Source organism: Elephas maximus, chromosome 9 (genome assembly GCF_024166365.1).
Source record: "Elephas maximus indicus isolate mEleMax1 chromosome 9, mEleMax1 primary haplotype, whole genome shotgun sequence".
Taxonomy (NCBI): Eukaryota; Metazoa; Chordata; class Mammalia; order Proboscidea; family Elephantidae; genus Elephas; species Elephas maximus.
Genome location: NC_064827.1, coordinates 22,438,512 through 22,464,419, shown reverse-complemented (window position 1 = coordinate 22,464,419; position 25,908 = coordinate 22,438,512). Strand labels below are relative to the sequence as shown.

Here is a 25,908-nt window from a genome sequence, read left to right as displayed (position 1 = left end):
AGCTGTAGCACTTAACCACTACACAACCAGGGTTTAGGCTTCCTATTAATACCACAGAGACAGCAGTCAAAAAGCCTGCTTGATGTCAGAGGGCTGTGACAAAGCTGAACTTTACCTGTGGTCTATGATCCTGGAAAACAGCAAAGAATGAAAACAAATAGACAAAGAAACAAACCCCACCCTTTTGTATTCCAGATTGTGGTTTACTGCAAATAACCACCCTCCTTCCCTATATGACTTCGATAAAACCCACAAATGCCCCTTTTTTTACCCACGACAAGCCCAGACACAGACCCTCCAAATTCCCCTTCTTTGCCTTATAAATGATTAACTGAACTGCTCGTCCCCACTGATCAATTAGAACAAAGTGCTTGTTAACCGAACTTTGGCTAAGCTTCTCTTCTTATCCCAGGTCCCTGAAATTTGGTCTACCCCCAGCCTGAGCCAGTGTACGGCCCCTCCTCAATGCCCCTCCAAGAGAACAGACTGGCCTCAGAGTAAAACATTCCCTGATCTACTCTCTGATCATGCCACCCTTTCATGCCTGTCATGGATTGAATTGTGTCCACCAAAAATATGTGTCAACTTGGTTAGTCCATTATTCCCAGTATTGTGTGATTGTCCTCCATTTTGTGATTTTCCTATGTGCTATAAATCATAACCTCTGCCTATGGTTAAAGAGGATTAGGGTGGGATGTAACACCCTTGCTCAGGTCACATCCCTGATCCAATGTAAAGGGAGTTTCCTTAGGGTGTGGCCTGTACCACCTTTTATCTTGGAAGAGTTAAAAGTAAAGGGAAGCGAGCAGAGAGTTGGGGACCTCAGACCACGAGGAAGGCAGCGCCGGGAGCAGAGCGCACCCTTTGGAACCGGGGTTCCTGTGTGGAGAAGCTCCTAGTCCAGGGGAAGATTGCTGACAAGAACCTTCCTCCAGAGCCGACAGAGAAAGCCTTCCCCTGGAGCTGACTTGCTGAGTTTGGACTTAGAGTCTACTAGACGGTGAGAAAATGAACTTCTGTTTGTTATAGCCATCTGCTTGTGGTATTTCTGTTATAGCAGCATTAGATAACTAAGACGATCCCACTTCTTCACATCCAGTTTTTTCTACAGCTAACCAGTTACCCTCTAGTAAATCCCAGCTGATGGCGACCCTATGTGTGTCAGAGTAAAAATGTGCTCCACAGGGTTTTTAATGGCTGATTTTTCAGACGTAGATCAGCAGGCCTTTCTTCTGAGGTACTTCTGGGTGAATTTAAACCCCCAGCCTTCCAGCTAGCAGCAGAGTGCATTAACCATTTTCACCACTCAGGGATTAGGCTCTTATTTCTTCTTCTCTATAAAAGAAAAACTCTTTTTGCCTAATTCTTCAGATTCCTGCAATACTTATGGGGAGAACATTCCTTCTATTGCAATAGCCCACCTCTCACTCCATCCTGCATATAATCCTTTTGGATAATCTCTCTCCTAATTCAGTCCATAATTGTTTTTTTTTTTAATTGGGCAACTGACAGTTTTTGAGTAGCAAGTATTCTAATTTATGAAATAGTGTCTCAGTTATTGAAATTGTCAAAAACATCTGCAACTCAAAGCCTAGCAGGAATATTAGGGAATGGGACAGTTATTATATTTAATGAACGGATACAGTCGTGAAATCAGCTGCAGAAAGGGATAAAGTACAATGTATTTTTCAAGTTCTGTTAATAGATATGCATAAAAATTTCCAAGACATTCAAATACCACCCCTTAAGTGTTTTCTTTTAATATATTGCTAAATTTATCTTAGCACGTTAGCATGAGAAGCCTTAAAGTTTCTTCCTTAAAATATGCTACCCATCTGCTTCTCCTATATTTTTAAAGAGGCATTACTTTGGAAACTACAGAAACACTCTTCCTGTCTAAGGGAAGGTTTAGGTAAGCAAATTAGAGTGGAAAACGGCAGCAATTATGTGGGTTCTTGAGTTAAAACATCAATTTTTGTCCTTAAATGTCTGAATATATGAATAATGGCAAACTCACTACTTCTGCAAACTTCACTTCCTTTGGTTCAATAAGTTCTAGTCAAATATACCAGTCACCTGTGGTATTAGTCATAAAGCTGATCCTGTCACAAGAATCACTTTCTGGTTATACTATAACCCCATTACATCCAAATCAGCCCCACAAAGGAGGCTTTATTGAACTGCTAAATTCCACGGTTATTTTCATCGTCCGACACCAGATGGCGCTCGTACATTTTTAATCTGCTCTGATCATTGTTTCAAAAATTTTCTGCCTTTTTCCTTTTAAGGAAGATTTTGCTTAAAAGGTTAAAGTCCATGCATGTTTTCTGGCATGTAAAATTTAATTGAAAGCTTTCATGCATTGATTAAAGCTCATAGCAATTTTCATAGTTTTTTTTTTTTTTGTATTAGGAAATGCTGTTTACCAATATTGCAGGCATGATTGATAGTTGACAAAATAATGCCTGGGTGACAGATGAAAGTCTGCATTAGTGATTTCAGGGGGCAGTCTATACAGCCCACGTCTAATCAATTCGTTAGAATTTGCCGTAATTTTTAAAGCAATTTTAGCCCAGATTTCATTCTTGTTTTAGACTCCGTGTTAGAATAAAAAGAAATACAGTGGTAGCTGGGAATTACGTTTATCCATCATCCGTTAAGAGAGCCCTGTCTATGTGCAAATGAATTTTATGTGAAGCCCTTTGGGTGCCTGAAATTATTCCTCTTACAAACACTCTCTTGTTCTGCCTCATTCTCACATTTCAGATCAGTGTCGCTTTATTCTGCTTAAACCATCAAAGAGATAATAGCATGAAATTAGGCTCCTTATTAGAACAGCAGCAGCCATTGCTGCTTTCCTTTTTCTTGTTCTGCCCCTCTCTTCCTCTATCTCTTTGAATTGATTAGAGACTTTTTATCTGGGAGAGAGGTGGCATGTTAAAAAGGATGGGCTCTATACTCTGTGGCTTTATTTTAACACAACTTTTGTGTGCTGGCTGGAGCCCTTGCACTAGTCTCTATTCTTTTCCGGTAATTATGGTTTATCAACCACCCCCGAGGCTTCACTACATTTCAACAGGAGTTCACTATCATCCCCAGCAAACACAAAACACAGCCGCAACAGTGTATATCAAAGAATACTAACAACGTTCATAAGGGAGGGAAATTTTCTTTCAATTTTATCTCTGCCTTTTTGTGGAAAATAGTGGGAAAAATGCAACAATTATTAAATGCAATTTACTGAAAAGAGGCAATGATCACGTCCTTTCCAATCAGGTTGACTGTGAGAGTGAAGAGATGTCTGTGTTTTTTAACAACCCTGTCTTATTTGCTAAAATGCAAATTGCTCCTCTCATTATAATGAATACCTTATCTAGCTCAAGAGATTTCATTTAGAAGCTCTTATTTTTCTCTGTTAATAGTTGAGAGGCTTATTGACCAAAATGCATTGATCGACTTTGTTATGCTAATAACAACCCATGGAATGAGATAATGGTTTTAACACCCCAGGGTCCAGGAGAATTTTGATTCTGTCTTTTTCTAGAGGACTCTACATTATTTGGGGGGAATATTACCACCTAGGCCAAAATGTGTCTTTTTGGAACAGACACTTTCTCTCTTGGCAGCTCCTTTCTAATGCAAAACAAAAACAAAAACTTTAGAATCAAGTTTAAAATTTAAAAGGAATTCTTGCTGAAGATTTAGCAGGATTTGGGTAATGTATCACAGATGAGGTGAGAGTTGCCATACCATTGCCAATCAGTTGCCATTGGGTCAATTCTAATTTATGGTGACCCCATGATAATCAGAGCAGAACAGAGCTGCTAGGGTTTTTAATGGCTGGTTTTTTGGAAGTAGATCATTAGGCCTTTCTTCCCAGGCCCCTCTGGGTAGACTCAAGACTTCAGCCTCTCTTTATCCACCCATGGCATTAACCATTTGTACCACTCAGGGCCATAACATTAGGCTGTATCCTGGTTGTCATGGCTGATGAAGTCAAAATGGGAGAGACTCAAAATGGGAAAAATTATGGTCGAAATCCCGGAACAGGAGACTCAGAAGAGGCGAGGTGAGCCCTTTCAGGAGCCTGATGCATGAGATTGTATTATTGCCAGGACTGAGGAGAGTGCCACACATTCAAAGTAACCAACCTCTTTAAAATTACCCTCTCTATCCTTGTAGGGCTCTTGGTTCTCCTGACCCTTCTCTCTATAATTTTACATTTATTAACTCCTAACTTTTTTTTTTTTTTAACCTATTATATAACTTACTTATATCTTGCAGGGTTTTATTTTGTTTGGTTTTGTCTGTTTTGTTTCAAGCACTTTGAAGAGTGTCTGGAACATAGCAGGTGTTGAATAAATATTGCTCAATAAATATTTGTGGAATGAATGAAATGTATGAATTTCTGTTATTTGAACTAAGGTGTTTTAGACTTCAGAAATACTCAATGTAGCATGTCAATTTTCAACTAATTTTTATTTGTTTGTTTATTTTATCTAAAAGCTAAGTGAAAATGTCAACGCATTGGTCTTCTGATTTTTAATGTGTTCCATTATGGAGACAGTGGTAAAAAGTTATTAAGTAAACTTATTCACAGTTATTCAGTAAAAATAGAAAAATATTCCTAAATTTGCAATTCAGAGGAAAGTCTTTTTTTCTGAATCTCAAATATAAAAAGATGCCATTGTTCTTGGATAGTCACTATATATGAAAATGATTGAACATGTCTACAAATCTAGATCTCCATTTAGGAGGATTTCAGATTTTCAAGTGTAGAAAGAAACAAAGACATCCCAAATGGGAACATATATTTGTAGCTTGCTATAATAGGGGAGTAAGGCACAATCACTTATGTTTGACAGAGACTGAAAGTCAAGTATGGGAGTGGGAAAGCTTTATGAAAACGAAAGGAAGGGTTCAGGTATGCTCTGACTGAAGGTTTTCATGGGAAAGCTGGAGGAAGCCTAACTCATCCTATGTGACTGGTTTGGGGAACATATTTGGCTCTCTCTGGTTGGTCCTGATTTGGAAATGGGATTCGGGGGGAGTCAGTGAATAAGTCCTCACCATTCTGAGCCAACGAAATGGCTGCAGAGGGATGGTAGAGTTTGTCTCCCTGGCTTAGTTGCTGCAGAAGCTGTGGGTTCACAGTTCTATTGTCGTCGTGTATGGCCTGGCCGTTGTCCATTTGTATAATCGGTCTCTCACAAGAGCATTTATCTTCTGGTCAAGTAAAATATTCCAGAGTCAGGACAAGGTGAAAGGAAGCTCATACTGTGCACATGTGTACTCCATTCAGCTATTTGCTCCACCCATCCTAAGGAGTACATAGGAGCACCCCAGGTGAGAAGAAGTCCAGAAGAAACAATAGTAAACTACCCAAAGAAAATAGCCTTGAGAACAACTGAGGCTATTGCATTGGGATATGATGGTTAGGATGGCTTTCTTCTCACAAAGCCAGAATTAAAATAAGAGCACTTTAGGGATCAAGTGCAGAAATGGTTTCAGTGGGATGGTAAAGGCAGAAAACAGCTTGTGTTGCAGATGTATGTGGTGTTCTTTCCATTCCCTCCAGGAAACTCAGTGGAGAATAAGTTCAGCACAGCTGCCACAAACATGGAAGCCCCCAATGGATAACTAAACCCAGCACTATACTCCCAGAAGTAGAAAGGAAGTTCATAAACTGAATAACAGAAGAGAATCTCTTGGATGATTGAGAGCCTAAAGGAGCAGAATTACTAACGAGAACAGCTAATATTTCTGGAGTGTATACTCTGTGCTAGGTAATGTCTTAAGTGCCTTACACAGTGTCATAGATTGAATTGTGAGCCCCAAAAATATGTGTGTCATTTTGGCTAGGCTTTGATGCCCAATATTGTGTGATTATCTACCATTTTGTCGTCTGATGTCATTTGCATGTATATTATAAATCCTGTCTCTATAATGTTAATGAGACGTGACTAAAAAAAAAATTTTTTTATGTTAATGAGTCAGGGCTCCATCTACAAGATTAGATTGTGTCTTAAGCCAATTTCTTTCGAGATATAAAAGAGAGAAGCAAACAGACTGACATGGGAACTTCATACCACCAAGAAAGGAGTGCCAGGAACAGAGCACATCCTTTGGACCTGGAGTTCCTTTGCGGAGAATCTCCTAGACCAGGGGAAAATTGATGGCAAGGACCTTCCTCCAGAGCCGACAGAAAGAGAAAGCCTTCCCCTGGAGTTGACACCCTGAATTTGGACTTCTAGCCTACTAGACTGTGAGAGAATAAACTTCTGTTTGTTAAAGTCATCCACTTGTGGTACTTCTGCTATAGCGGCACTAGATGATAAAGACACATGGATCATCTCATCTAATGTTCCCAAAACCCTATGAGTTAGGCACCTACCTGATTGTCTACATTTTTCAAATGAAGAAGCTGAAGAATAGACAAGTTACTTGCTCAATGTTACATATCTGGTAAGTGGCAGAGACAGGACACATACATACACAATTTGATGTCATAACTGCTCTATTAGGCGGCACATTCTTTTACCTCCAGAACATAAGATTTATACAGGAAGTTTTTTTTTAAGAAGACTAAATCCCACTTGACTATCGAAGTTGTCAAGGATTCCATTTTACTTGGATCCACAATCAATACCCATGGAAGCAGCAGTCAAGAAATCAAAAGACACATTGCAATGGACAAATCTGCTGCAAAAGACCTCTTCAAAGTGTTGAAAAGCGAAGATGTCACCTTGAAGACTAAAGTGCACCTGACCCAAGCCTTGGTGTTTTCAGTTGCCTCCTATGCATGTGAAAGCTGGATGATAAGGAAGACTGAAGAAGGATTGACGGCTTTGAATTGTTGCATTGGAGAAGAATATTGAAAATACCATGGACTACCAAAAGAACGAACAAATTTGTCTTGGAAGAAATACAACCAGAATGCTCCTTAGAAGCCAGGATGATGGAGACTACATCTCACATACTTTGGACATGTCATCGGGAAGGATCAGTCCCTGGAGAAGGACATCATGCTTGGTAGAGAGTCAGCAAAGGAGTCGAAGACCCTCAGTGAGATGGATTGACACAGTGGCTGCAACAATGGGCTTAAGGCATAACAACCATTGTGAAGATGGTGCAGGACCCTGCAGTGTTTTGTTCTGTTGTTCATGGGCTCGCTATGAGTCAGAACCAACTTGATGGCGCCTAATAACAAAAAATTCTACTGACCTGGTAAAGCAAGTATCAGCTTGGAGAGCACATGTTTGAGCTGTTAAAGAGGAGAGGGTACTTTCTTACCAGGGCTTCAAACTGGTTCTTTCCAGTTCAGTCATGGCTGAGGAGGAGACACTAGAACAGACCCAAATTTGGGTGACCTAGAACCATAACTGGAAAGGTAAAAATTACTGGTCAAAGCCCTGGTAGAAACTTAATCTCCCTCTTAGAAAACAAGGGCAGCACGGTGTTGTGTAGCAACCAAATCTCTTGCTCTGTCTGATTCTGTGTAGAGTCAGAAACAGCAGTGTCTGGCTCAAAGATGGTGGCTGACCATGCTTTTTGAATGTGTGTTACTCTCCTAAGTACTGGCAATAATTCAGTCTCAGGCATCAGGCTCCTGAAAGGGCTTACTACACCTCTTCCAAGTCTCCTATTCTGGGGCTTCTACCCATAACTTTTCCCATTCCAGTTAGGGTTCCAGATCACCCAAATTTTAAAAATTTGGGTCTCTTCTGGTTTTGCTTCATCGGCCATGACTGAACTGGTTTGAAGCCTTGTTTTTTGTTTGTTTCTTTTACCGTTTCTTAGGAGCTTGGCCACTAACCAAAAAGGTTGACAGTTTCAAATTACCAGCCATTCCTTGGAAACCCTATGGAACAGTCCTACTCTGTCCTGCAGGGTTCCTGTGAATCAGAATCCACTCAATGACAACGGGTAGAAGAAACTCTATTAAAGGGAAACTTTTGTTTTTCTCCTTCGTTGATTTATGAGATCTGAGTAAAGGTTATTGTTCATTTGTTCTCAATTCTTTTCCATGCGTGACCTGATTTGTGTGTTGATAAAAGGATCCAGGGAATTCCGTCTTGGTAGTTTCTTCTTTGTTTTATGCATATGAGTTAGCACTTGATTCTGCTGGCCACCAACCCTCAAGTTTTTCTGTCTGCAACTGGTTAGGCAAGTCTAGTTGACCCCAATCTGTTGTTCAGGTTTTCAGTTGTTAAGGGAGGGAGCAGGGTACAAGAAGTCCATCTTAGTTCTGGTTTTTCAGTTGCATTCTGCTATCTGGTTACTATTAATCAACTAGATATTTTTTCTTCCCATGACTCCTGTGACAATTTCTCAGTTGCTCCAGGACACCAAGGGGCAAAGGGCTGTGATTAATTGATACCTTTAGAAACTATGCTTTCCATTTCTTGTTGCTTTACCAGATTGAATGTTTTCCACAAGGTAAGCTTGTCATTTGCATTTCTAAAAGCTTCCCTCTCAGTGTATTAGAATTCCAGGAAGTTTCCTGAGGCAGTGTGGCCCCTTAGTGTTTTTAAGTACCAAAACCAAAACCAAACCCAGTGTGGTCAAGTTGATTCCAACTCATAGTGACCCTATAGGACAGAGTAGAACTGCCCCATAGGCTTTCCAAGGAGCGCCTGGCGGATTCAAACTGCCGACCCTTGTGTTAGCAGCCATAGCACTTAACCACTACACCACCAGGGTTTCCAAGTAAGGAAGGAATGAAAGTGGTGTTTACAACAGAGACGTTTAGTTAGAATTACTTGAAACTAGATGACTTAGATCCCATGGGGCAGTAATATTAATATTTTCACTTATGCATCTAACTTTCAGTAGAGAACATATTCAGGAACATAAACCTATTATTAAATTGAATTTTCTTAAATGTTATTTTATTGTGTTTTTGGTGAAGGTTTACACAGCAGCTTAGGGTCCCATTCAACGATTTCTACAGAAGTTATTCAGTGACAGTGGTTACATTCTTTAAAATTTATGTATTGTTGGTAGGTTTCATGGAGTTGGTTCTGACTCATAGCACCCCTGTGTACAACATAACAAAACACTGCCCGGTCCTGTGCCATCCTCACAATTGTTGTTATGCTTGAGCTCATTGTTGTAGCCACTGTGTCAATCCATCTCATTGAGAGTTGCCTTCTTTTTCTCTGACCCTCTACTTTACCAAGCATGATGTCCTTCTCTAGGGACTGATCAATCCTTATAACATGTCCAAATTATGTGAGACATAGTCTTACCATCCTTACTTCTAAGAAGCATTCTGGTTGTACTTCTTCCAAGACAGATTTGTTCCTTTTTTTGGCAATCCATGGTATATTCAATATTCTTCCCCAGCACCACAATTGAAAGATATCAATTCTTCTTTGGTCTTCCTTATTTATCATCCAGCTTTACATGCATATGAGGCAATTGCCAACACCAATGTATGTACATTCTCATTATTTCCATAGTGGTTGTTCTTTTTCCATTGATCTAGTTTCCCTGCCCCCTTATCATCTTTGTTTTAAAGTAATTGTTGACCTTTTTTTTCATATAGGTGATTTTTTTTTAAAGGAGCACAGTATTTATGGGTGAAATTCATTATTTTTTTAGCCAATTTGTTATTTAACTACAAAGTGACCTCAGGGGTTACTGTATCTTTATACAAATAACATGCACCTTCTGTGTTTGTTTGCTGGCTGTGCACTACCCCCATGAGCCATCCTCACAAGCACCTATGCTAATTTTTCTTCACAGCAACATGTAAAAAAGTAGCATAGTGATTGATGCATATGAAAATACCTCATGGGAGGAGGGTGTGGCAGGCAAACAAATGCAGAAGACACACATTGTTTGGATGAAAATATGATAGGTTCTGTTCAAAGCTGGAAGAGTATCACAGGGCAATAATAGTCTCAGGGAGTCCTTGAGTCTCAACCAGTCCAGTATGTATGTTTTTATTTTAGGAATTGAGTTTCTGTTCTACATTTTTCTCCCATTCTATCATATGTGCCCCTGATTATAATGGCTGGTAGTAGTAGCTGGGCACCATTTAGTTCTTCTGGTCTCAGGGTAGAGGAGGCTGTTGTTTGTGCAGACTATTTGTCCTGTAGCCTAGTTTCTTCTTTGATTTTCTTCTTTCTTTTTGCTTCAGGTGAATAGAGACTGATAGTTGTAACTCAGATTGAAATTGAAATTCTTGATAACAGATGGAATATTCTATCTACATTGAATACAACTGGAAATTGATGTCTGTCTCATAGTGGCTGATAATGATTATTGTAGCATTTTTGTACAGTCTAGGAATAAGTATTTATTTTGGTCACTATTTCCATTATATAATAGTCATCAATTAGCTTGCAGTATTTGTAAAACAGGCAAGTAGATTTTTTGTCTCACAGGGGATTTTTATTTTTAATAGAAATAGACAAATTGAGGTTGATTCAAGTTTATGCTAGCTGAAAAAGTAAGGTTTAGTCTTTCTAAATATTTCTGTAAAATTTGGTTTTGTAATTGAAGATCTCTTCTGGAGCTAATAACTTATTAATTCTAGTATAGTGTCACCAGTTGTAGTATTTTCATACAAACATAGCTAATCTCTGTGAATCTCACTTTCTTATTTTATTGAATGAAGATAATAATACCTACTGTGAGTAGATGTTTATTGTTTGTATAGCCAGTATCCATTTTCTCCTCTGAAGCCATTGGATATCCTTTGAAGAATCTTTCCTCTGCTCTTCGGCATGTGATTCAGATAAGACTGACTCTATCTTTAGTTGTGTGGCTAGATCAGATCAGATTACCTTAAAACAATTAATTTAGCCTTAGTGATAGAAGACATATGAGTCTATTTGGGCCAATTAGACATAAGGGAACAACTTCTGGGGCATCTGAGAAAGATGTTTCTTCTGTCTTGTATGGAAATGGAAGAAGAGATGTTCCTTAGTCCTCAAGATGATGGGGGCAAAGATGAGTGGCCTAGACATGAAGTCTAGAAAGCCACAGTGATGTTTACCAAGCTGATTAGAACCACTACAAGAATACAGAAAAAAAAAAAAGTAAGAGCATAGAAGTGACAAATGTCACAGAAATTGTACTTCAGTTACTGATAACTATGAATCTCTGTATCAAAACTTGCTTGAACAAGTTTTCTTGGACATTTTCTAGATTTTTACATGAACCAATTATTTTATTATTTGTTCGTTTATTTAAAGACGCTTTGAGTTGGACTTGTTGCTTAGAATCAAAGAGTCCAACTAATAGGGTTATTTTAAGGATTAAAAATAAATTTATAAAGCCTAATATAAAATAGGAGGCCTGGGTTCAGTTCACTGCCAATGCGCCGCATGTGCAGCCACCACTCGTCTGTTAGTGGGGGCTTGCTGAAAAGGTTTCAGCAGAGCTTCCAGACTAAGACAAACTAGGAAAAAAGTCCTGGTGATCTTCTTCCAAAAATTAGCCAATAAAAATTCTGTGTACTACAACAGTCTGATCAGCAACTGATCTTGGAGATTGGTGCAGGATGGGGCAGCATTTCATCCTGTTTGCACTGGGTCACAATGAGGTGGGGGCCAACTTGATGGAAGTAGCAACAACTTTATATATGGGAACAATTACAGAGGGTGTAGGTTCATAAATACAACAGGTGTCCATAAAATGTAGTCTGGGTAGTGTCTTAGTTACCTAGTGCTACTATAACAGAAAGAGTGACAAGTGAGTGGCTTTAACTAACAGAAATTTATTTTCTCACAGTTTTGGAGGCTAGAAGTCTGAATTTAGACCACTGGCTTCCGTTCTCTGTTGGCTCTGGGAGATGTTTTCCATCTCTTTTCAGCTTCTGTCCTTCAGTTCCTTGGCAATCTCCAAGTGGCTTTGCATATATCTTCTCCCATCTCTGCTTTCTTGCTTAAACTTGTCTTTCATATCTCGAAAGAGATTGACTTAAAACACACAGTATGCTAATACTGCCTCATTAACATAAAAAACCCATTCCCAAATGGGATTATAACCACCCGGTATATATATAAAAAAAACCCAAACCAGTTGCCATCAAGACCATTCCAACTATTAGTGACCCTATAGGACAGAGAGGATCTACCCCATAGGGTTTCCAAGGAGCAGCTGGTGGGTTTGAAATACTGACCTTTTGCTAGCAGCCTGAGCTCTTAACCACTGAGCTACCAGGGCTCCTAACCACAGGTATAAGGGTTAGGATTTACAATGTATATTTTTGGGGTACACAATTCAATCCGTAACAGGGAATATGTACTTATCTGTTTACCTGAAGCCCCCATAAAAATGGGCTAGGAGTTTGACCTCATTTTGTCATTAAGGAGCATATTCTAGAAGAAATGTTAAAATGAATTGATTCAAAATGAATACATTTTCATAACTGAGGAGCGAAGAAGATAAAAGTCATTGCCATCGAGTTGATTCTGATCCATGGCGACTCCCTGTGTTACAGAGTCGTTAGATTGTTGCTAGGTGCCGTCGAGTTGGTTCCGACTCATAGCGACCCTATGCACAACAGAACGAAACACTGCCCGGTCCTGCGCCATCCTCAAAATCGTTGTTCTGCTTGAGCTCATTGTTGCAGCCACTGTGTCAATCCATCTCCTTGAGGGTCTTCCTCTTTTCCACTGACCCTGTACTCTGCCAAGCATAATGTCCTTCTCCAGGGACTGATGCCTCCTGACAATGTGTCCAAAATATGTAACATGCAGTCTAGCCATCCTTGCTTCTAAGGAGCATTCTGGTAGCACTTCTTCCGAGACAGACTTGTTCGTTCTTTTGGCAGTCCATGGTAAATTCAATATTCTTTGCCAACACCACAATTCAAAGGCATCAACTCTTCTTCAGTCTTCCTTATTCATTGTCCAACTTTCACATGCATACAATGAGATTGAAAATACCGTGGCTTGAGTCAGGCACACCTTAGTCTTCAGGGTGACATCTTTGCTCTTCAACACTTTAAAGAGGTCCTTTGCAGCAGATTTACCCAATGCAATGTGTCTTTTGATTTCTTGACTGCTGCTTCCGTGGCTGTTGATTGTGGATCCAAGTAAAATGAAATCTTTGACAACGTAATCCATACTGAAGGCTGTGCTCTTTGATCTTCATTAGTAAGTGCTTCAAGTCCTCTTCACTTTCAGCAAGCAAGGTTGTGTCATCTGCATAATGCAGGTTGTTAATGAGTCTTCCTCCAATCCTGATGCCCTGTTCTTTGTAAAGTCCAGCTTCTCATATTATATGTTCAGCGTACAGATTAAATAGGTATGGTGAAAGAATACAACCCTGACACACACCTTTCCTGACTTTAAACCAACCAGTATTCCCTTGTTCTGTCCGAACAACTGCCTCTTGATATATGTAAAGGTTCCTCATGAGCACAATTAGGTGTTCTAGAATTCCCATTCTTCACAATGTTACCCATAGTTTGTTATGATCCACACAGTCAAATGCCTTTGCATAGTCAACAAAACACAGGTAAACATCCTTCTGGTATTCTCTGCTTTCAGCCAGGATCCATCTAACGTGTTACAGAGTAGAACTGCATCATTTTGCCTTGTGAAACGTTTAAGTATCAGGATAAATTTTAATGAATAGAATGGGGGGTGTCTTATTAGTAATTAAATCAATGGCAGTCTGTGTTAAATCCTCTAAGACTTTCCTATCATAATCAAATTTAATTTACTAACACTTTTAACATAAAGGAAAGTGTCAGCATCATTCTCAGCCTGTCACCGAAATTGAAAATCAGCACTGTCATCACTCAGATGTCTATCAGTCAATTCCCTGACTTTGATCTTTATATGTTTTACTTGGCACAGATGTAAATGTAAGGGATGGCTTTCTTTATTAAACTGTATGTCTAAGTAGGCTTTAGCTTGAACCATGCATATGCTTTAGGTTTGCATGGTTTCATGGCACATAAATAATTAGTTGGCTTAATTAGGTCAGTGAAAAAGGAGAATCAAACTGTTGGCACCTCATCAGTTGGTCCAAACAAATGGTTGATGAAAGGAATTTATAATTTGTCATGTGTTATATAGAGAGGGCCTATGAGTAATCACTAGATTTTTTAGCTATTAAAGTCAGCAGTTTCATCTGCCCCTGTTGAATGTCTTTGTCTAATACAACCATATAGTAAATGGCTATTGTAATGCCTGGCTGTGGGGAAAGATAATCTTCAAAAATTCAATTGCCTGATACAAATACTAAAGCTAAAAAGTATTTCAATGATACCTTGGTGAGTCCAGAAATTGGTTGAGCTTAATCTGTTTTATAGCCCAGAATTCGTGTAAAGAGACCTACACTTGTATCTATATAACTATTCTTCTTCTAGGAATTTTCTAAGGTTGGGAAGCTAGAAACTCAAAATAGTAAGGAAGGAAATTTCTCTCTTTAGATATTGTGTTTTACTCTACCTTTTTGTTCTTTCCATTGACCAGAATTTTAAAAGTTGGGTCAATCCTAAACATCATCGAAAAAGAGTGGCCTTCAAAGAGGTAGTCAACTAAAAACTGGCTCCTCACCCTCGGAAGAAAACTTGCATCAAGATGATGGGGAGAAGTTCTTCCATCCTGTACAATCCAGTGAGGAGATAAAAGGGAAATGATGTAAATAATGAAGTGTCCTTCAAAAGTGTTTCTTCAACAACTCATCAGACATGGAAGGGACTGGACAATGGGTTGGAGAGAGATGCTGATGAAGAGTGAGCTACTTGTATCAGGTGGACACTTGAGACTGTGTTGGCATCTCTTGTCTGGAGGGGAGATAGGAGGGTAGAGAGGGTTAGAAACTGGCAAAATTGTCACAAAAGGAGATACTGGAAGGGCTGACTCAGGGGGAGAGTAAGTGGGAGTATGGAGTATGGTGTATATAAGCTTATATGTGACAGACTGGCTTGATTTGTAAATGTTCACTTAAAGCTCAATAAAAATTATTTAAAAAAAAAAAAGTGTTTCTTCAATTTCTTAGGATTTATTCCTAGGGTTTCTTTTTCAATATACAGATAAGGAGTCGAAGCTTGTAAAATGCTTTGTGCTCCAGAGGAGAAAGGCCACATGAATACTAATTACAATTTATTTATCAAAATTAATGAGTTAGTTTTAACCCAAGGTTAATACAGCCCTGGGTGACTTGGCTCCCTCTACTGTAATAATTGTCATTTTTTTATTCTCCAATTTTAACTTCTTTTTTTTAACCACTGCTTCACAAAAAAAAAAAAAAAAAAAGTTGAAATACTTTCTTTTCAACTGGATTTGCTTTGGAGGAAACTGCTAACTGTACATAGCTGAGAGTGTAAAACAATAACTCTGAAGTTCAGTGAGATGGAGAACAGGAGCAAGTGTGTTGTTGTGACCTAAGGTTTAACTTCATGGATACCAAGACCGGGAAACTTGAGAAGAGGCCTGGGGGCAAGACTTTCCAGTGTGATTAAGACTTTCTGACCTGGTAAGAGTAAACAGATGAGTGCCACGGGGACCCATGGCCCAGCTCAACAAGTGGGGATGGAGATTGGCTTCAGGGTCTGCTTCTGGGGAACAACAGATAGTCTTACTTGGCACTTAGATTTTTAAGCATGCTTTTCTTCTATTATAGCAAAAAATAAAGGAAGTACAAATAAGTTTCTAAAATGTGAACTCATTCTCCAAGTGGTAAGGTGGCAAAGGTTAACTCTGATGGTCTTCGGAGTATTCCTATTTTGAGTTTTCTGTAACCTTTGATCGCTTTTGTTTAACATTTTCCAAAACTTGTCACAGATACTGAGCTTTTCCTCTGACACATGCCCCCATTTTCTGTGAGTGAACATTTGAGCAATAGCCTTCCTTGTTCCCATCCTAGGACTATACCTTTTGTACTAAAAGCAACAACAACAACAAAATGATTCTCTGAACCCCTGTAGAACGGGTATGGTGAAAATAATATCCTGATTCATAGGCAAAGCTACTGAGACCCAGAAAAATATAGTTCTTTGGTAATGGTAACATTTGGGCATGTTTCTGAACTTGCTGTTAGACACTACTCAGTCCTCATTTGTCAGTAATGGCTGGCAAAATTGAGAAGAAGATTGACATAGTTTGTCTTGGCTATAACCCTATTTCCTCCTTCTTGAATTTCTGCTCTATTTTCCTTCTTGTTCTCAGCAGGTAACATGCCAATCACTATTAAGCCTTTAGTGTTAAATTCATTGCTTGCTGACAAGGACTTACTGAATATGGGACACTGCATTGAAAAGGACAACTAGGTCCTGAGAGTATTAAAGTCATAATGTTGGACTGGGTGGTGATGGGGTTGCGACTCTGTAGGAGATACTGTTCAGAAATCCCCCCCAATTACATTTAGGCTTCCTACATTACTTGTTTATAAAGTCATCCTTGAGTATTGTCTCTAATACTCAAGGATGTGTTGTCCAGTACACAGGAAAACCTAATATGCTTGGGAGTTTACAATACATCAACCTTCACTTGTAGCAGAAACATAGAATTAGCTTCTATTGTATGACAACATATAGACTGTTCTTGTCCATTTCATTTGAAAAAAAAAAAAGACTGACAAACATAAAACTGTTTGGAATTTACATATTCTATCAATCATGAAACTAACAGGTTCACTAAATTGTCTATTTGTTGTTGTATAAAAAAATTGTGAATTTATAGTTTCTGTATTGTTTTCAGGAAGCCCTGGTGGCATAGTGGTAAAGTGCTACGGCTGTTAACCAAGAGGTCAGCAGTTCAAATCCACCAGGTGCTCTTTGGAAACTCTGTGGGGCAGTTCTACTCTGTCCTATAGGGTCCATATGAGTTGGAATCCACTCGATGGCAGTGGGTTTTTTTTGGTTTATATTATTTTCAAGTGACAAGAGCATGAATTGAAATAATTTTTCTAATATTTTAGGACCGTATAATATTTTGATGGCAATTTGTAGAGGCAAATCAAGGGTTAAACACACTTCTTATTTTTATAAACTTATGTTGTTGAATTTGTGCAGTTGTAGACGTCGTAATGGGTTAGACGTCGTAGGCACTGCACTTGTAGGTCCCATTACACTCACAACTGAACTGTTACAATGACTTACATTACCAGCCTTCTTTGGTGTCTCTTTTTAACCCACTATGCCATTCAGTATGCAACCACCACAACTATCTTTTAAATAAATGTAATTTTTAACATCTGATTCTCTAAGCTATAAACCTAGAATAGCTTACAATGAATCCCTTCCCTATAGTTTAAACCACTGGATTTAAAGTTTGTTTTTGTTTGTTTGTTTTTTCCCTGTATTAATAATTCACTTGTTGTTGTTGTTGAGGATAAACACAGCAGAACATACACTAATTCAACAACTTCTACATGTACAATTTAGTTACATTGGTTGTATTCTTCAAATTATGCAACCTTTCTCACCCTCCTTTTCTAAATTGTTCCACTGCCATTAACATGAGCACACTGCCCCCTAAGCTTCTTATGTAATCTTTCGAGTTGCTGTTGTCAATTTGATCCTTTATAGATAGTTCTTTAAAAGAGCACAATGTTCAAGGCAGACATTCTTTACTAATTAAGCTAAACTGTTGTTTGGTTTGGAGCCCTGGTGGTACAGTGGTTAAGAGCTATAGCTGCTAATCAAAAGGTCCACGTTTGAATCTGCCAGCCGCTCCTTGGAAACAGGTCAGTTCTCCTCTGTCCTATAGGGTCACTATGAGCTGGAATCAACTCAATAGCACTGAGTTTGGTTTTTGGATATTGTTTGGTTTAAAAAAGCCTTCAGGGGCTATTTTGGTTTAAGGTTTAAAGATTATTTCAGGGCAATAGTTTCGGTTTAAAGTATTTTGATACTTTAAACCTTTTGTGGGAGCCAAGTATGCAAAACAGATTTAAAATATGTGGCTGTGTGCTCTGTGAAGTCAGCCTGAGTATTTCCACAATCACAAATACTTTCATCATTCTTACGCCTGTGGCTGCTGTGTGTGAACTTTGAAAACAATTTTTCCAACAATTCCAATTAGGATACTCAGGGCACTTTATCCATATCCCATATCCAGGCACACCCCTGACAACGCCACAAAAAAAGTTCTACACCATGCAGCTTGCTGGTCTTGTCCCTTTAGCCCCCACTCAGTAAAAGTGTTCACGGTGTTTACCTTGTCTTGAGTGTTCTGTTCCATCTTTTCTCCTTTTCACATCCTGTCCTTCTCTTCTCTGATTTCCTGGCCATTGTGGCCTTTTTTAACCAACTTGATACTTCCTTTATTGCTTATACTATTTTTTTTATGACACTAGAACTTATACAAAGAGTCCTGGTGGTACAGTGGTTAAGTTCTTGTCTGCTAACTGATATATTGGCCATTGGAACTCACCAGCCACTCTGCGAGAGAAAGCTGTGGCAGTCTGCTTCTGTAAAGGTTTATAGCCTTGGAAATCCTATGGAGCAGTTGTACTCTATCCTGTAGGGTCACTATGAGTTGCAATCACCTTGATGGTAATGTTTTTTTTTGTTTTTTGTTTCTTTTTTGGCTCTCAGCTTATACAAAGAGCCCTGGTGGCACAACAGTTAAGCTCTCAGCTGCTAACCAAAACACTGGCAGTTCAAATCCGCCCAGCTGCTCTGCTGGAAAAAGACTTGGCCATCTACTCCCATAAAATTACAACCTAGGAAACCCTATAGGGCAGCTCTACCCTGTCACATGGGGTCACTGTGAGTCAAAGATCAATTCGATGGCACCTAATAACAATGACAACAACAACATTTTATAGTGTTTTAAGTTATTATCTACTTACTTGGTATAGGCAATGGGAATCTTTTTGTTTGTTTGGTTCTGCTCTGTTAGCACCCCTCCTTCATATATCTGGTAAGAGCCACCTATTTCCTTTGGGAAATGTTCTTCCCTCATTTCCTAGGTCTTTGTTTCAGGGATGATGTGACTTATACTGGGATAAATAGACTGCTCCGTTCAGTTGGTTCAGGAATGAGCCCATGACCCAGGAAGGAGCCATTCCCGTATGTTTTTGGAGTTAAAATACTGATATTAGGAGAAATGATATCTCTTTCCTAAGTGTTGTTGAAAGCCATATCCCTCAGGTGTGGAGAAAGCCTCTCTGGTGTCTGAAAGAATGACATCACCACAGAAGGAAATGGAGCTCAGTGATGAAGAAAGAAGAGGTCTTATGCCATAATTTGATCCATGGACAGTTGTTGCTGGAGCTGCTCCTATCTCTTTTCAATTCCATGTTCAGTGATAACATGTTGATAGGAAAACATATGACCAAAATAACTGACCTCACTCATAAAAAGAGAAATGTTAATTGAAACTAAACTGAGATACTATTTTTAGCTCTATTAGATTGTTAAAAAGTATAATTGAGAATGTAAGAAAATAATCAAACTCGTGTATTCCTAGTGGGAGTGGTTTTTGGTGCAACCCCCTATGAAAGGCATTTTATAATACTTATCATAACCACAAATACATATAGATATATTCTTTACGGACATTCTACTTTTGGAAATGTACAGGTGTACTTACTCATATTTGAAATGACATGCGCAAGGGTATTTACTGCAACTGTGTTCAAAATATTGTTTTTGTTAATTTTATTTGAAGAGTAACTCTATGTGTCAGTTCTACTCTGTCCTATAGGGTCACTATGAGTCAGAATCAGCTTGATGGCACTGGGTTTGGTTTTGGGTTTGGTTATACAGTAAAAATGATATTTTTGGGTATACAGCTCTATACATTTTAACACCTGTAGAGATTCGTGTAACCATTACCACCGTCAGGATACAGAACAGTCCATCATACCACAAAACACCTAGTATTGTCATTCACTCAGAGCCTCCTCATATCCTTACCCCTGGTAACCACTGATCTGTTCTGTGTCACTGGAATTTTATCTTTTTGAGAAAGTAGTATAAATGGAATCATACAGTATATAACCTTTTGAGACTGGCTGTATTTTGCAATATTTACTTGAAAAAAAAAAAACTCTCACAATAGTAGATTTTATATGGGCAAGTAAAAAAATACAATAAGGTGCATAAATTAGAAATTTCACATAATACTAGTTTGTTTTTTCATAGCTTTGCATCAACCTTTGTTTTACTCACAGGTTGCGTATTTGGACTTCATTGGTCAGGGCTTTGTTACTCTGCTCTAAATAAAAAGCTCTTCATTTTTAGCAGGCATCCATCCTTAACTGTCTTATTGTCATCATAACTACTTACGTAATATACACAAGTCTCTGATTATTTCAAAGGGTTTATCTGTTATAATGTGCCATGTGCAATCAACTGAAGACAATTAAGATGGAAAATAGTAAATGAAGTAACATGGATGTATACTTTAAACTAGCACAAAAACATTAGATTCATTGAAAATGTTCCTTGTGCATATCTTTCCATACAATTCTACGAATTTGTGTATATGAGCTAAAGGATAAAAATTGGACATTCCATGGAGCCCTAGTGGTGCAGTGATTAAGAGCTACACTGCTAACCAAAACATCAGCAGTTTGAATCCACCTGCCGCTCCTTGGAAGCCCTATGGGGCAGTTCTACTCTGTCCTGTAGGGTTGCTACGAGTTGCAACCAACTCGACAGCAACGGGTTTATTGATATGTGACGCTGTTGTAGGTTATAAACCCAAAATCAAACTCATTGCTGTGGAGTTGATTCCGACTCGTAGCAACCCTGTAATATAGAGTAGAACTGCCCCAGAAAGTTTCCAAGGAGTGCCTGGTGGATTTGAACTGCTGACCTTTTGGTTAGGGGCTATAGCACTTAACCACTACGCCACCAGGGTTTCCCACGTATCAATGCGTGTCTTTATTCTGATATGGTTAATTACCAAGAAAAGATTTTTTTAAAAAAAAACAATTATGTTAGCAACACAGTAGTCAAGATGCTCTTATTTTAAAATTTGAATACATACATGTTTTTATTTCATTAAACTAACACTTATCGGTAATCTCTAGACACTCTGCACTATATTAAGCAATTTCCCTTATGTGACAATCTTTAAAACAAAAAAGATAGTTACTACTATCTCTTTGTATTCAATAGTTAGACACTATATTCTTACAAGTAGCACACAAAAAAATTGATAATTAAAAAATGGAAAAGTCACATCAAATGTAAATCCTTTTATTTATAAGAAAAATATTTCAACTTGGAAATTTCTGCTACAGTTACCTGGTCATTCTTTCCTGTAGCAGAATTTGAGGCATGTCTGTGGTCACAGAGCGAGCATGAAGTGGTGATGTACAAGGCATGAAGGAATGGGTATAGGATATTTCTTCCTGCACAACCTACTCCATCTGACAAAATCCCACTTTAAAAGTTTCTCTGCCAATCAGATGACTCTACAAAGAATAACAATTAGGGATGGTATGTTACAATATTACAGAGCAGTTAAAAGAGCTTCTAATGGTGTTTCACCTCCACTAGCCCCCCAAAGAGCATAGACTCCTGGCATCTGTCTCCCCATTATATAATCCTACCTATTTCACATCTCTTTCAACGATGCATTTGGATAAACTAATTTCCTATGAGCAATGATCAGTAATGGCAAAGGTAAAGAGAATATGCTGTTTTCCAAAACTAAAGACAATAATATAACCAATTGTATTTCATTAAGCAACATTCAATTTGCCTGGATGAATGTTAATATTTACAAACACAAGGCATTTCACTGTCCATAATGCCTATTCATTTTTAAGATAGTAAGTTCATTGCCACTTTGATAAATTTAGCTTAAAAAGATAATATTTACAGCCTAGAGTTTTTAATTTGTTCCCTTTTATTAAGAAGGCAATAAAAACATGTAAGATCCAAGAAAAATCCCCCGAAACTTTGGTTGCTTGCAGATTACCATTCCATTGGAATTTTCTAGTAAAATTGAAGAGACAAAACGGAATTTAAATGGTTTTTTTTTTTTTTAACTCAAGGGAAAAAAATACACATAAGTTTTTGTTTGAATAATTACCAGAGGTCATAAATTATAATCATGATAGCCTAAAGGTAATAGATGTTAATTCAATTTGTGTCTTATTTTTCCTTTTTTTATTGCTGTAGAATTTCAAGAAATTATAGATGTGCTTTTACATTTGAATATTTTCTTAAGTCTATTCTCTGGAAGAGAGAACTAGATTTCTGCTACTTATTTCTAGGGTTCTGTGAGGGGGTGGCATTGCAGGGAACCACAGATACTTTGCTTGGCTTCTTAGAAATGAGTATTTAAGGACAAACTGAACAGTTCATCTCTTTTCATTTTGTGAAACTTTGCCTGTATCAAAGGATGCTTCCCAGACTTTTGTTGACTTGCTTGTGAAGCTACTATAGTCTAGGGTGGAGGTCACATAAGGAGGTGTATTTCTGAATTGAAATCTCCTTATTATCAGGCTATAGAACTTGTACCTAAGTAAAAGCAAAAACAAAGAAACAAAAATCATAAGAATGGTTATTTCAAACATCTATCATTTTTTCTAGGTAGTGATACTTTTTTTTTCTAGGTAGTGATACGGGTTTTTTTTTTAGTGATACTTGTACATATGCATAATCTAAATTTCATGTTGGTTAGTGGTTCTTTGATGTTTTTCTTAGTTACATATTTCATATTTTATTTACATGAATATTCTTTTGTTCCCAGTACTCACAGCTCCATTTCCCTCAATGATTAATTTTTCAGCAAACATACCAGTTATTTTCACACAGTGGACAAAACCAATATTTTTATCATAATTGTGTAAAGAATAATTTCTCTAAATTTGCAGGCTTGACATAAGCATACTTTTTTCTTTAAGTATTTTATTTCAGGTATTTGCTGTAACATCTGCTATGACTACATTGTTCTACTAGGGTGCTTTATAATAACACTCTTTCTTCCCTTTCCCAAATAACCCAGCCTACACGTTAAATATCAGTTATGAGAAACACTTTGGGAGATGTCCTAAAGAGGTTTCTATGGAGAAATAAGTTTTAACATCTAAAAAAATATATATATATAAGTGAAAATATGCCCAATAAATATCATCTTAGTTTTCTACCTTTAAGGAAAGCCAGAACTTTTCACTTTTTTGAGATTACATTGAAGAATAGAAAAAATAAGTAAAGTTCACCATTTTGAGGATGAGAAAAACGGACCTAGAAAAATTAGGTGACTATTCAGTGTTATCCTATCACTGACTGACAGTGTTGTACTTCAGGATAGATCTTGAAATGATCTTTTTGACAATGAATGCAACTTTATTCCTCTTCAGGTTGTCATTCCCGGCATAGTAGACCATGTGACTGTCTGATTCAAAATGGCCAGTACTAGTCTGTTTCAGCTGGATAATGCCTAGGATATCTGTCTTTATGCACTCCATTTCGTTTTTGATGATTTCCAATTTTCCTAGGTTCATGCTTCGTACATTCCAGATTCCGATTATTAATAGATATTTGCAGCTGTTTCTTCTTATTTTAGTCATGCCACATCAGCAAATGAAGGTCTCGAAAGCTTGACTCCATCCAAGTCATCAAGGTCAACTCTACTTTGAGGAAGCAGCTCCTCCCAGTAATCTTTTGAGTGCCTTCCAACCTTCCAGCGCTGTATCAGACAATGTTCTGCTGCTATTCATAAGGTTTTCACTGGCTAATTCTTTTCAGAAGTAAACCTCTGAATCCTTCTTCCTAATCTGTCTTAGTCTGGAAGCTCAGCTGAAACCTGTCCAATGTGGGTGACCCTGCTGTTATTTGAATAGTGGTGACATAGCTTTCAGCATCACAGCAACACACAAGCCCCCGGAGTATGACAAACTGACAGATGTGTGGGGGTAGGATAATATTATTCATATGCCTACAAGAAAGACCAGTACGACTGTTATTCAACTTTATGCACCAACCACTAAGGCCAAAAATGAAGAAATTGGAGATTGTTACCAACTTCTGCAGTCTGAAATTGATAGAAAATGCAATCTGGATGCATTGATAGTTACTGGTGATTGGAATGCAAAAGTTGGAAACAAGGAAGAAGAATCGGTAGTTGGAAAATATGGCCTTGGTGACAGAAATGATACCACGATAGCATGATTGAATTTTGCAAGACCAATGACTTCTTCATTGCAAATACCTTTTTCACCAACATAAATGGCAGCTATACACATGGACCTCACCAGATGGAATACACAGGAATAAAATCTACTATATCTGTGGAAAGAGACGATGGAAAAGCTCAATATCATCAGTCAGAACAAGGCCAGGGGCCGACTGTGGATCAGACCATCAATTGCAAGTTCAAGTTGAAACTGAAGAAAATTAGAACAAGTCCATGATAGCCAAAGTACAACCCTGAGTATATCCCACCTGAATTTAGAGACCATCTCAAGAATAGATTTGACTTGTTGAACACTAATGAGTTGTGGAATGACGTCAAGGACATCATATATGAAGAAAGCAAACCCACTAAACCCACTGCCATTGAGTCTATTCCAACTCATAGAGACCCTATAGGAGAGAGTAGAACTGCCCTCATTGAGTTTCCAAGGAGCATCTGGTGGATTTGAACCACCGGCCTTTTGGTTAACAGTCATATCTCTTAACCACTATGCCACCAGGGTTTCCCTGAAGAAAGTAAGGGGTCATTAAAAAGACAGGAGAGAAAAAAGATCTAAATGGGTGTCAGAAGAGACTCTGAAACTTGCCCTTGAAAATTGAGTAGCTAAAGCAAAAGGAAAAAAATGATAAAGTAAAAGAGCTAAACAGAAGATTTCAAAGGGCGGCTGGAGAAGACAAAGTAAAGCATTATGATGACATGTGCAAAGATCTGGAAATAGAAAACCAAAAGGAAAGAACACACTCAGCATTTCTCAAGCTGAAAGAACCGAAGAAAAAATTCAAGGCTGTGTTGCAATACTGAAGGATTCTATGGAGAAAATATTAAATGATGCAGCATGCGTCAAAAGAAGATGGAAGTAATACTCAGAGATGCTATACCAAAAGAATTGGTGGACATTCAGCCATTTCATGAGGTAACATATGATCAGGAACTGATGGTTCTGAAGGAAAAAGTTCAAGTTGCATTGAAGGCATTGGTGAAAAACAAGGCTCCAGGAACTGATGGAATACCAACTGAGATGTTTCAACAAACACATGCAGCATAAGAAGTGCTCACTCGCCTATGCCAAGATATTTGGAAGACAGCTACCTGGCCAACTTACTGGAAGAGATCCATATTTATGCCTATTCCCAAGAAAGGTGACCCAAGTGAATGTGGACTTTATGAAACAATATCATTAATGTCACATGCAATCAAAATTTTGCTGAAGATCTTTCAAAAGTGGTAGCAGCGGTATATCCACAGGGAACTGCCAGAAATTCAAGCTGGATTTAGAAGAGGATGTGGAACTAGGGATATCATTGCTGATGTGAGATGGATCCTGGCTGAAAGCAGAGAATACCATAAAGATGTTTACCTGTGTTTTTATTGACTATGCAAAGACATTTGACTGTGTGGATCATAACAAATTATTGATAACATTGCAGAGACTGAGAATTCCAGCACACTTAATTGTGCTCAGGAGGAACCTATACATAGGTCAAAAGGCAGTCATTTGAACAGAACAAGGGGATACGGCATGATTTAAAGTCAGGAAAGGTGTGTGTCAGGGTCGTATCCTTTCACCATACCTATTCAATCTGTATGCTGAACAAATAACCCAAGAAGCTGAACTTTATGAAGAATGGTGGGGCATCAGGATTGGAAGAAGACTCATTAACAACCTGCAATATGCAGATGACACAACCTTGCTTGCTGAAAGTGAAGAGGACTTGAAGCACTTACTGATGAAGATCAAACACCACAGCTTTCGTTATGAATTGCACCTCAACAAAAAGAAAACAAAATCCTCACAACTGGACCAATAAACAAAATCGTGATAAACGAA

General features: G+C 38.3%; 1 long non-coding RNA gene across 4 annotated transcripts in view; it reads right to left on the bottom strand.

The window, feature by feature from the left end:
- The window catches only part of LOC126083042 (uncharacterized), a 69,590-nt gene that overhangs the window by 26,583 nt on the left and 17,099 nt on the right, over positions 1 to 25,908 (bottom strand). For all 4 annotated transcript variants that reach the window (XR_007518699.1, XR_007518701.1, XR_007518702.1 and 1 more), the window contains one exon: positions 21,179 to 21,348. This is a non-coding gene — a long non-coding RNA (uncharacterized LOC126083042). The remainder of the gene's footprint in view (positions 1 to 21,178; positions 21,349 to 25,908) is intronic.